The following is a 10,772-nucleotide window of genomic DNA, read 5'->3' as shown; positions in this document are numbered from 1 at the left end:
TATCCTGAAGAAATTTACAAAAAAAAAAAGAAAGAAAAAAATAAAGGAAATCAGAAAAACAAAAGGAAAATACCCAACCCTTAAATCTATCTTGGAGGTCTAAGTCAATGTCAGTGATATTAGTTGTTTAAGTGATTGAGGAGCAATTCTATACCTTGTGAAAATATTTTCATCATCAAGCACTTACTGTACAGCATTCACACATTTCAACCCTGGATCTAAACTTAAGAATTTTTCAAAGACTAGAGAAGAAATTCAGTGTTTGTCTTTGAAAGTTAAACATTTATGACAAATGCAGTGGTCACGATGATCAATTATACCAGTAGCATTGACGCAAGGTGAGCCTGTAGAATAAGAAGGTACACTACTGGATGACAAAGAAGATCTGAAGGAAACATCCTTGAATTGTGTCAGAATGAATATTAAGAATACACTTTTTAAAATCCCATTTCTAAGATTGACAAAAGGTGTCAATGGTTGAGAACTAAGTGAAAACTTGGAATATTATTCCACTAGAATTTGATCCATTAACCATTCAGAAAAGCCAACAATGACTATTGTTGTTGTTGTTGTTGTTTTCAAACTTTGTAAAGAAATGAGTAGTAGTCTGTCATCCTATCAAACACATACCAGATTCCACTTTTACCAATAAACCCTCTATACCTAGCTAATAAGCTCTAGCAGCACAAGGACTCTGTCTCCTGTTTACAGATGCTTAGTCCATGTAGTTCGAGTACATCATTAGGAATGAATAAATATTTGTTGAACAAATCAAGGAATAAGTATGCAATTATTTAAATATAAAATACAAAGTAAAACATTTATAATATAAATGAATTAGCCTTGTCCCTATGCTTAACTAAGAAACTAATCATAATTCTGCTTGAATCAAGCATTTCAATATAAATCAATATAAAATCACACAATATTATTAAGCTTTAAGGACTATTCATAATCAACTAGAGCTATTTAATATGGCACAAGTATACCCTGCAATTATTTAAAGTTCTTTTCAGAAATGCAAATGCTGCAGAATGCTGCAGAAATCATTAAGAACTGGGAACATGTTTCGTAGCATGGTAACGAACTGGTCTGATACTGCAATGATGGGAGGGACTCTAAGTAGCAATTCAAACGTGCCTATTACAGAAGTAGGTAAGGCAGTAAATACAGTCTCATTCATTGTCATCTACAAGGGCACTTAGAATTGTGTAGTACACAGGGATCACAGTAGTAATTATTTCTTCTGTTTTTAAGGATATACCAATCATCAAAGTAATTTAATGTTTAGCATTTTTGTAGTATTGACATCTGATCAGGGAGATGAGTTGATCCATTAGACAAAAATATTTTGAATACATCTCTGCTTTTTAATGTACAGGACAAAAATATATTGTGTTGCTTGGCTTAATTTTGAAGTCTGGAAAATTTGGGAACTAATGCAGATGTTTTAAAAGTATGTATGAAAGATGATAAATATCAGTATGATAAAATGACAATTTAAAGAATAAGTTTTGTTGGGTCAACTTAATTCAAATTTGTGCAGCAGTAATGAGTAAAAAATACAGAAATACTTTGGAAATGCTTCTGAAAAACTGGAGTGCGTGGAACATTAGAGAACTGGAATTTTTAAGTATTGAGCCTTGATAGTTGAGGCCATCCTGCCATTATTCAAACACTGCAGAAAGGATCAATCTGAAGGGAAAATAATAAATTTAAATGTTTTAAATATCTAAGAGTCTTGTTTGTGGATATACCCAGGGTGACAGTTGATAAAATGCTTCAGGGATAAAGTTAGAATTAAATATATGAATTTCAAAATGATATAGATATATAAGGGTACACATTGATACCTCAGTCAAGGATAAGAGTATCTAAGAATGGAAAATGAGAAATGTAACCAAGAAGCAAACTTGAGATAATTCCAATAATTAATGGGCTGCCAGCAGGAGATGACTGTAGGGCTTCTCTTTGTCTTGTACTTACCACACCATATCATAGTGAGGAGTTCTTCCCAATTTCTCCATTTCAGTAAATGATATATCCTGCAGAATTCTTAGTTTTCTTTAATCCTATCTAGGTGGCCAAGTCTTATGTTGTCTTTTAAAATATTTAGGCCCCACCTTTATTTTCTATTCCCAAATCAATATCCAAATCCAAGGTCTACATTACTGCACAAAATTTCTATGTGATAATCCTGATAAAGATTGAACATATCAATTTCAGCCTGGACACTAGATGCCATTTCAAATCCCTCTCAACCAGACTGCACTTCTACAGTAGTGAAAGTTCTCTTGTTGACATTTAATGCCCACACTTTTAAGCAGAGGAATTTGAAGTCTAAAGATGATTTCAGAGTCATCCATCTCCTTGATTCTTATAAGTGGTTTATTAGCAGTATCCAATGGCAATATTTGCATATTTGTATTATCAAACCTTGCAATGTACTATTGGTGATCTCTTTAATACTGGAAATAGAGTCCTCAGCATTTTTAAAACTAATCACATGAGAGATCCAATTCCAGAACCCCCAGAATCAATTCAGAATATTCATTCTTACCATCTGTTCCTCTAAAACCACCATCAGTACCAAAATCTGTATTAGTCAGAGTTCTCCTGAGAAATATACACACAGACACACTCAGACTCCCATGATTATGGAGGTTAAGAACTCCCAAGATCCGCATTCAGCAAGCTAGAGACACAGGAGAACAATTAGAATCTGAAGCCCTAAAAAAGCAGGAGAACTGATGGCATAAGTTCAGTCCCTGTCTAGGACTGAAGGTGGGGAAAACAGATGTTCTAGCTTCAAGAGTGTCAGGCAGAATAAGGGAGAATTCACTTAATCTTTGATTGTTAAGGACTTCCTCAGATTATATATTAGGCCTACCTACATTGGGAAGGACAATCTCCCTTACTTAGTGTACATATTAAAATGCTAATCTAATTCCAGAAGTACCCAGAATAATGATTAACAATTATCTGGGTACCATGTGTCCCAGTAAAGCTGACATAAAATTAACTATTACATTTGGCAAGGGACTTTGTGTTGGGGTGACTGTCTTTACCCTTCTGGTCATTAATTCTTGATTTCTTTTGGGTGGATAAATCAAGCAAACTCTTTTTTAGTTGCCCATATATCTTTCCTTTAGAAACTCTATTATCCATATCTATAACTGTTTTGACCTTCCTTCTGCTTCCTTCAATCATTCCATTTTTTAAGATAATAATGCCCACTTTGTTTCATATAGTTAAGCGTGACTATCTTGACCACAGTAACGGGTTCTGTTATTTCAAGATATCATCATTTCCATTGCTATTGAGTAATCTAGTTCTATGATAGCATCTCCTTCTACTACTCATGGCCTACAAAAGACAATCACCACTGAGCTTTTCACAATGTTAGTACTGTTCTCATCAGTACATTTCTTATCATTTAAGTTAAAAAAAGTCCTCAGGCTTATCTTAGTCTGTTTTATATTGTTATAACAAAATACCTGAGGTTGAGTAATTCATGAAGAAAAAAGGTTTATTTAGCTCACAGTTTTGGAAGATGAAAGTTAAAAAGCAGGTGACCATAACCAATGAGAGCTTTGTGCTACGTCACAATATAATAGCTGGCATCACATAAAGGAAGCACATGTAAGATCAGGGAGCAGCACCTGCAAAAGAGGTCAAACATGTGGGGTGGCATATCTTTTATAATGACTTACTCTTGCTGCAACTAATACATTCCCAAAAGACCTAGAACTCCTGTGGTATGACATTCATCCTTTCTGAAGGTGTTACTACCAGCAACCTAATCATCTTCACTTCACCTCTCAGAGATTCCATTACATCTCAATATCACTACAACTCTTTGTCCTCTTGGTGAGCAAGCCACATCCAAATAGTAGTAAGACTCTTGCACTACAGATCCAGTTAGTAGATTTTCCAGCCTTCCAAGCTATAACTGCTATCCCCCTGCCTACTGCTGTGAGCCTATTGATCCTATCCTCCTCCACCATTTGGTGAAATAGTGCCAGCTCTTCTACTTCATACACTAGGGGATGGTCATTGTTTTATTATTTATCCCACTAGCCCCTGATAGCCATCCTAACTAATTTTTTAAAAACTTACTGGAAGTCCATGCAGGGTGTCAAATTCTGTATCATAAGAGTGTTTCCACATTGGCAAATTCTCTCTTATTCAACATTATATCTCTCAACTGCATGTACCCAGAATCCCCCTTTCACAGTCTTGGAATCTCATTCCTTCCCTAGAGGGCCCTGCTAAGAATTTTGAAACTAAAAATCCATTTTTTCTGAAGCTCCATCCCGTTTAGGATTAAGTCCTGAGACTGGTCCTTCATTCTTTGGGTCTTCAGCTAAAAGAGATGAAAGTTTCCTCCTAAAGTGGCCCTCTGACTTTTTCATGAACTGGTGATTAGTCAAGTCCAAGTCTATCATTATCACTCTGGGTGCTCTGCAGCAGTCTCACAATCCCATAGTCCTAATATGAGTCACGGGTTTTCTCACATTTATCCAGCAGTATACTACCAATCAGTGGAAAGTCCTCCTCAGTATATCATCTCTGCTTACCACCAATGGAATTTTTAACAATTTCATTGTTACAGAGCATCAGGGACTAGTCTTCCTCCACCTATCATCAGTATTGAAGTTATTAATGCCAACCAATCAATAAATAATGTATTTCAAAAATTCCATTTTGGGATCTGCTTCCTAGAACCACTCCCAGTAACAAATGTCTTTGGTTGAGTTTCTTAGAAACAGATTTTGAGACGGAGAATTTACATGCAGATGTTTCTTGCTGAGTATTCTCTGGGGATGTACCTGGAAGAAAATGAGGAAGCCAATGTTGAGCAAAGGAAGAATCTAATTTGCATGTGATTACAACTGAGATTTCAGTCAATCCTGCAGCACCTGGAGCTGGGATGAACCTTCAGTGTTGTCTCAAACTGAAGCAAGCAGTCCAGGCTTTTTAACCTCCCCATAAGCCAGTGGCTGGCCACCAGCTGAGCCCTGGGAGTGGGGCATAACCTTCTGAGACGTGGTCTCCTGTAACTTCTGGCAATTCCTAGTGAGGGGCATAGTTGTGCCTGGCAGCAGCAGATATTCCCATTTGCATGGAGGACTTCAAGGAAGTTATAAATGCCTACAGCTTTTAAGAGAAGTTGGAATGAAAGATAATTTAAAATAATGATTACATTTTTAAAATTATATTTCTTGATTATTGTAGTTTAGAAGTAAAATATAATTCATAGCCAATATGGCAATAGTGTCATTATTATACAAAAACACACCCTTTAGTGGAATCATAACAAAAATTAAAACATAAAATAATTTTGGCAATTGATTTCTAAATTGGGTTCTATTATGATGAAACCTATGAGAGATACTTAAATAAGGATTTGAATAGTTCAAGGCGGCAAGTATTTTCATATTTCCCCATCTGAAACAATGGTGGTTAGTTTCCTGTTCTCTGAACACACTTTCAAGAATGGATTTGTTTTGGGTGTCTATATTCTCCAGGAAGAATAACCCTGATAGATGTTAATACCTTAGAAGCAATTAATGAAGTGAGAGTCCATTATCAACATATGGAAGCTCTGAATGTGGAGTAAAGAGGTTCAATAAGGAAAAGTCACTTATGCATGGGCTATTTCAAGCAAGAATCATTTCAACCTTCAGTTAATTTTGAACCATCATGGCAAGACTTCTGTGTAATAGGTTTTGTGCTGTGTTTTGAGTGTGCATAAATAAATGAGGCATAAACTCCATTCTCAAGTAAACTTCTCTCTTGTAGGACACAACCAGTAAACAGGTGATTTCAGTTTAAATGGTCATATAGAATAGTAGCAGACCTATTACTGTGATGCAAATAAGGAAATACTCAATGCTGGTTGATCAGAGAGGAGGGAATCTCTTGAATGGGAACGTGAGCTATGAAATGAGTTTGTGATGGATGTGTGTGTGGAGGTGAGGATTATTACAGGGGTAAGGAAAAGGATATTCTAATAAAGGAGAACCCATCTAAAGGTACAAGAAGAGAAATGGTGAAAGGTTGAAATTTTGGAGGGTAGTTCAAGAGCAAATTGAACAGATGACAAGACCAACTTGGAAAGAATTAGGCCTATGTAGGAGTTTCTTCTCTCTCTCTCTCTCTCTTATTTATTTATCTATCTATCTATCTACTTATTTATTTATTTATTTATTTATACCTGGGATTGGATCCAGGGATATTTAAACACTGAGCCACATTCCCAGCCCTTTTAAAAATATTTTATTTAAAGAAGGACTGTATAGAAAGAAGGACTGTATAGAGGGAAAAGAGGGGTGGGAGGGATGGGGGGGAAGGGAAAAAAAATAAACATCATTACCCTATGTAAACGTTAAAAATAAATAAATAAACAAAAAAAAAAGAAGCAATAAGAGAAACTGGAAAAAAAAATATTTTATTTAGGGACAGGGTCTCACTGAGTTAATTGGGACCTCCCTAAATTGCTGAGGCTGACTTTGAACTCACGATCCTGCCTCAGCCTCCCAAGATGCTGAGATTACAGGCGTGCACCACCATGCCTGGCCCAGGAGTTCCTTCTCAATACTTCAAAAGGTCTTATGAATCTATCTATTAAAGCAATTATTACATTCTATTGCAACCCTTCCTATATTATACTAAGAGACTGTTGAGTTTAGAGGTTGTGTCTTGGTCACACCTTATTCTCAAAGTTGCTCAAATCTAACATTGTACATGATATACATTTAAATTAATGCTTTGAATTTCATATAGATAAAAAACAAAATAATAAAAATGACAATAACAATAGTAGTTAAGTTTTGAAGCACTCAGTACCACACAAAGGCATTGCTTTATTTAATTTATTTATATGGTGTTATTTTTTACCCATGAGGAAATAGAGGTACAGAGAAGTGGAATCTCACGTCCAAAATCAGAGAGCTAGTGAATGGTGGCCCCCTCACTCAAACCACAAAGTGTACAGGGAATGTACAAAGTTAGGGGAAAGGTCAGAGGACACAGAAGAGGAACTTCTGTGTGTTCCCTGCTGGGGTGTTCCCTGCTGAGGATGCACTTTGTTTTCAGAATTGCCTGGGTGGCTAGAACCGGTTTGTGAGCCCTCCTGTGTTTTCTGCAGGTTTTCCTCTTTCTGGTTGGAAAGAACATTCCTTAGCTGCTAATCTCACCCTTCCCTGATGTCCTAATGCCTGTAACCCACCCCAATAAACTGATATATTTCCAGTCTCTCTTCTCTCCAAACAGAAATAGGAAAAAAAAAAAAAAAAAAAAAAAGAGGAAAAAATGAGGAAAAAGGATTAATAGTAGAAGAAGAAAAGGAAAGAAGCATTTGATATCAGACTGCTCCTGGGAGGAGAGATTAGAGAATCACTTTCTTCTTCATGAACCCTTTCCTGGTGTTCTCCAACCACTTGGTCTTATTTCGGTGACATTGCTACTGGAAACCTCTATATTAGATCTCTGTAAAATTCTAAGTATTTTGGATCATTTTTATTGCACTTCTTCTAGGCCATTCCATTGCTTATTTACTACAGAAAACTAATTCTGTCGATGAGTTGCCTCATATCCAGTGATTTTATTTATACATGAAGGCATAACCAGTGAATCCATCACTCTTAGCCCCATCCCAGTTAAGGAAGCAGATAGATGCACTGTTTCATGATATAGAATTTTTTCAATTTCTGTTCTTTAAAAATCTTACCTAAGGAGGGGCAGTTTAAGAATGAGTGTAAGTTACAGCTAAGTTGGAATGATGATCTGAGTATTCATTAGTCTCGACCTGATAAAAGCCAGAGTTCAAGAGAAGAGCATGATTCATGTTATTAATGATTCCTTTCGTTCACCAGCTTCCTTCCGTCTTGACCTTTCCCTGGGGAACCTATGTGGTGCCTCCCCCCTTGATGTCAACTCAGTGAGAACAGGGATAACATAGTCTTTATCTGGCAAGCAGAAAACTTCTCCCACATTTGCCTGGCAACAATCCAACACAAATCCAAGCCTCAAAGTTGTCCAGACCATATTAAAAGGCCTTTGGGGGCTGCTCTGGAAACTGGGATTTCATCTGTTTTCCCTTTCTTGTTGCAGAACTAAAACTGTAATGCTGATTTCTTCAAAGCAACAAGCAGTCAGGTGGTACTTGCAGTAACTATTGCTTAATACCCCAGAGTACTCCAAGATAGGATTGGAAGACCAAAGTGCTAACCAATAAAGCTCAAGGTCACCTCGGGTCTCAACCTTCAATCCTCTGCTTAAATGTCAATTATATAGAGAAACTCTCCCTGACCTTCCAGGGTATAAACTCTCTCATGAAGCCCTGGACATTGCCCTCATTTTAGTTATTAAAATTTTAATTATTATTTATATAATTATGTTAATTTTTTTCCATAATTCCTGAACTAATGAAGTCTACTCTGAGATATTATTTAATACTGTGGACTGAACTTTCATGCCCATATTCCCAAATGTACTTTACCTTGCTGTATTTTTTTCTTTATTCTCTTAGCTCTTATCATCTTCTATCATACTATGTATTTATCTATTGATGATGTTTATTGCTTATTATTTGCTTTTCTCAATTAGAATGCATATTCTACAAAGTCAGTAACCTTTTGTATTCTGTTCATTGGTTATTCTAAGTTCCTAGAAGACCATAGAGAATATGCATGGTTAATATGTATTGAGTGAATAAGTAGGAAAGCAGAGGCAGAGATGTTCTGATAGACCTCACATCCTCAATGCCTGGTTAATTATGTGCCCAGAATTTCACACTCAATTCCTCTTAATTGGACAATAATGAGGACAGGAGAGAGAATGCAGACATAAAAGATGAAAATTGCCTTAAAACCTTAGATTAGCTATAACTAAGTCCTTCAAATCAGTAACCTACCATAAAATTGTTTATTAAGTTTATCATTCCATAAGTTAAAAATAACTCATTGTGCAAGATCCAAAAATAATGCAGGCTCTATGTAATTCTTTCATTTTGTGTGTGCATGTAGGTATACACTCCAAATAGGTATGATTCTACAATGCCACAGACAGGAGAGAAAATTAGGAAAAATAAAGACACAAATAAGTCAAAATAAAAGAATAATTTTGTATGATTTATCGACCTTGCTTTTATTTCATTTCTTCATTGGATGAAAATTTCTCAAAATGCATATCATTTAAATAAGGAGGACACACAAAAGTTTACTTCAGTACATACATGTATAGGTGTTAGCATATATTGTGGGGTCAGCATATATTTTTATGAACACTTAATTTTATATTGGAAGATTATACAATTTCTCTATTAAAATTATCAAATAAGTTAAAAATGTCAGGTTATAAAAAGTAATTTCCTATGACAAAATTCATAAAGTATATATTTTCTTCAACAACATGGTTTTTGGAAAATCTTACCCTGGCTGAAATATTTGCTTTAGGTGAGTTTCTTTTATTTTATTTTTTGCTTTTGTTAAATAACATAGCCAGAAAAGAGGAGTTTTTCTTTTGAGAACCCAAAACCATTCATTAGAATGATTACTTTGGCAGATAATCATTCCAGGGAAAAGCTGCAGTCCTTCACAACACGAGGACCACAGCAATGTTCTCCGAGACCTCCAGGACACCACCCATTGCACAAACTACTACAAATGACTATGAATTCAGCATGGCAATACCTGGGACATTTTTAGGATCAGTGATGGATTGCAACCATAAAATCTTCTCCTAAGATTCACCTTGCTAGTCAAAGACTTCAGAATAGAGATTTTGTCTTTACTAGTCATGTGTATTCTATTTAAGAATGTTTTCTTAATCACTGTAGTATATATACTCAAAACCTAAGAACTATCAGATGTTTCAAAGCTTTGTCTACCTATAACTTTACACTTCAAACTAATTTGGACCACTTGTAACAACTGTATTCCAACTATATCTCTGTATTTTGCTTAAAGTTTTGACATTGACCATAAACACAATAAGTAAAATGGACAAATGAAATGGAGGAAGCCTCTCTCTGTGTTATCCAGGGACGAACTAATAATATTTTCCTAAGTGCATTTTATAGCAAGTCTGTGCAAAGGTCTGTTTCTAGGTTGCAACTGAGTCAGGATGTATGAACCACAGAAAATCAAATAGGTGGCTAAAGGGTTCTATGTTAAATGGTTTTGTAGCTATCATTTAGAGGAACTGAAGAAGCAATCCAAATGTGCAGATTATTTAAATCAAACTACCACTGTAATTTCAATATTCAGCTCATTATAGGATTAACATTAAGATCTAGAGTGGGACAGTCACATATTCTTTCAATCAGGTCATTGTTATTGTTCTACCATTTAAAAATATTTCTTTGGTATGGTTAGAACAAGCTCAAGAGAAACAATGTCATTTCCTATAATTGGATGCTACTGGCTTTCTTGAGAAGATAAATTACCATACCTTGCACAGGCAGTTCCAATTTTCCCTCTGCAAGGTAAATTTGCCAAACCAAAATAAACACATTGAAATTGTAAGTCTAGTCTTTCTCTCGGTATCATTAACAAAAGAACATGTTCTTTCAAAAACCTCTGCTCTTTGAGTTAGTTATTGGGATCGATATTCTCTTTATTACTGTCTATTTTATTCAAATTGTGGTTGCTCAACAGTACTGCACTTTATTATGATTACTCAAGTGTAGGGGCTGCTGTGTAGAGCTACATCCTAGGCAGTTTCCTTATACCTCGGTAAGTAACCATTAAATATATTATGAATGA

This window comes from Sciurus carolinensis, chromosome 10, assembly GCF_902686445.1.
Source record: "Sciurus carolinensis chromosome 10, mSciCar1.2, whole genome shotgun sequence".
Lineage (NCBI taxonomy): Eukaryota > Metazoa > Chordata > Mammalia > Rodentia > Sciuridae > Sciurus > Sciurus carolinensis.
Note: the sequence above shows the minus strand (reverse complement) of the source record.